This window comes from Portunus trituberculatus, chromosome 39 (assembly GCF_017591435.1).
Source record: "Portunus trituberculatus isolate SZX2019 chromosome 39, ASM1759143v1, whole genome shotgun sequence".
In the NCBI taxonomy this organism is placed as follows: Eukaryota; Metazoa; Arthropoda; class Malacostraca; order Decapoda; family Portunidae; genus Portunus; species Portunus trituberculatus.
Window position 1 is genome coordinate 15,316,295 of NC_059293.1, and position 2,629 is coordinate 15,318,923.

The following is a 2,629-nucleotide window of genomic DNA, read 5'->3' on the forward strand; positions in this document are numbered from 1 at the left end:
CTCCATAGACCGATAATACGAATAAAATCATCCAATCACACACAAAAAATCATGGTACAAGTGCGTCTCAGTATTGAAGGCTTAAAACAAGTCGTGGGTGAGAGAGCAAAGGATTTCAGAACTCGAGTCCAGCTAAGGAGAGCCGTGACCTTGACGAGCGCGGGAAAGTTGTTTGCGTTCACGTGGGATGGAAGGAAAAGTTGCCCAGATGAAGGAGGAAGGAGAAAGAGAAGGGTGTGATGGAGAGAGAGAGAGAGAGAGAGAGAGAGAGAGAGAGAGAGAGAGAGAGAGAGAGAGAGAGAGAGAGTTAAGAAAGGTGTAGGAGGGTGGAGAAAGAAAGACATGAAGCAAAGAAAGAAAGAGAAGCAGGGAGGGAGAGAATAAGAAAAGGATACATTCTAGAGATAAGAAAAGGGATGCACATTTGAGAGAGAGAGAGAGAGAGAGAGAGAGAGAGAGAGAGAGAGAGAGAGAGAGAGAGAGAGAGAGAGAGAGAAATTGTTGGAAGGTAGAGGGAAAAGGCAAGGTTTGTGGGGAATGTATGTTTAGGATGAAGGATTATCAGAGAGTGAAGGATACGAGAAAAATGCGAAGGATTCATGAGGACAGAATTGACCTTGGAAGAGAAAAAAAAAATAGGAAAAGGTTTGTTGATGAGGAAAGAAATGGAAAATACGAGAAAAAGGAAGAAAGAGAGGCGTGAAGAAAGAGGTGCATTTTGAAAGAAGAATTGAGAAAAAAAGTAATTAGGAAGTAGTGGAATGATGAAAAAGGAAACAAAGATAAGGAAGAGGTATGTGAAGGTAGAAAAAGAAGATGTAGGGAGAAAAATAAGGAAAAACATGTGAGAGAGAGAGAGAGAGAGAGAGAGAGAGAGAGAGAGAGAGAGAAAAAAAAAATATAGAGGGAAATATATGACAAAATACAAGGAGAAAGAAGAGGAAAAGACAAGGAGTGATAAAAGTAAGAATATACACAAAAGAAGAAGAAAAACATGGCGGACAAGGAAGTAAGGAAGAGGAGAAAGTTGAATTGATTTTTTTCCTTTTCTTTCCTCCTTTTTCGGTCTCTTTTTCAGACAATACAAACGAAGGAAGTAAGTCACGGTTGAGTTAATTTTAGAGATGTTTACCCAAGAGAGAGAGAGAGAGAGAGAGAGAGAGCATGTGTCGTCTCCTGCCACCTGCCACTTCACCCACCTGACGCAGAGCAGAAATTGGTTAGAGATGGTCAGGGTGAAGTGGTAGTGGTGGTGGTGGTGGTGGTGGTGGTGGTGGTGGTGGTGGTGGTGGTGAAGGTGGAGGTGGAGTGGTTGGCTATTGGAAGTGTCTGTTATGTCATGCTCTTTCACCCACTTGTAGCTCTCCTCTGTTATCTTTTGTATGTTATGAGAGTGATCAGTTGACGTTGTTCATTGAAGGATTATGAACACTCGTATAAAGAGTATATAAAGAAACACTCCTGCGCTGCTCACACCTTCACCGCATTCAAAAGGCTGTAGTTAAAGTGACGCGGATTTTTGCTGGTGTTTTTTGTACGACTATAGAGACAAATTAACAATATTTCTACACGCTACAGGACCCGGCGCAGTGCTCTAACCTCGGCACTATATGACCCTGGTTTTGGAGTACATTAAGTTGGTTTATCTTTTAACCTTCAGCTCTGTCCTGATCCCAAGGCGTGAGACTATTGCGAGGATGGTGCTGGCACGCTTCCTGGTGTCTCCCTGGATGTGAGATGTTGTATGTTTTGCTTGGTGCGAAGATGCAATTGTTGGGGGTGCCCGGGAGGGAGGCGTGGGGGACGAGGCGGAGCATGCTTTCTGTGGTGCGACACGTGCCCGTCCCTGCACCGCCGCCCCGCCATGTCAGGGGTGTCAGGGGTGATGGTGGTGGTTGTAGTGGTTGTGGTGGTGGTTTTAAAGTATTAGGCGTGAAAGTAATAGTGCTATTTGTTTTTTTATGTTGAATGCAGCGCCTGTAATAGTGGTAGAAGTGGTGGTAGGTTAGGAGGGAAGGTGGTGATCGTAGTAGTGATGGTAGTGGTGGTGACAATGAGTGTAGTGTACATAGTAAGAATGGTGTTCATGATAATGATGATAGTTGTGACAGTCTTGTAATCTTAATGGTGGTTGTGGTGATGGTGGTGATGACAGTGTCAGTAGTAATACATGGTAGTGGTGATGATGAGACTGACGGCAAGTGTCACTCCCCGCTTGGCGACAACACCTGCGGTGCAAGCACGTCATCAGTGGCCTCCGTGGCGCTGGATCGGTCCTAATGGAGCCTCAAGTTTTTACTCAGGCGGGGCGAGTGACGTAGGAAGTCGGCGACGGCCAGGCTGTTGCCAGGGCCTGGGCCGGCTGCCGGCGAGGGTGAACTTGACTGCCCGATCCGCCTCCCTCACTGCCCTAAAGACTGTTTTCTATTTTTCCGCCTTGAGTTCCTTTCGGCATGGCGTCCTGGTGAAATGAAAAGGCAGTAGTAGTGGTGAGGGTGACACACACCAGCCAGGTTAGTGTCAGTGTCACCGGCCGGTGTGCGGCTGACGCCTCACGTCGCTACATGTTAGTTGGCAACCCGAGCGGCGGTGTCCGGTGCCCAGCTCGGCCAGCGCCATAAAAGACGGG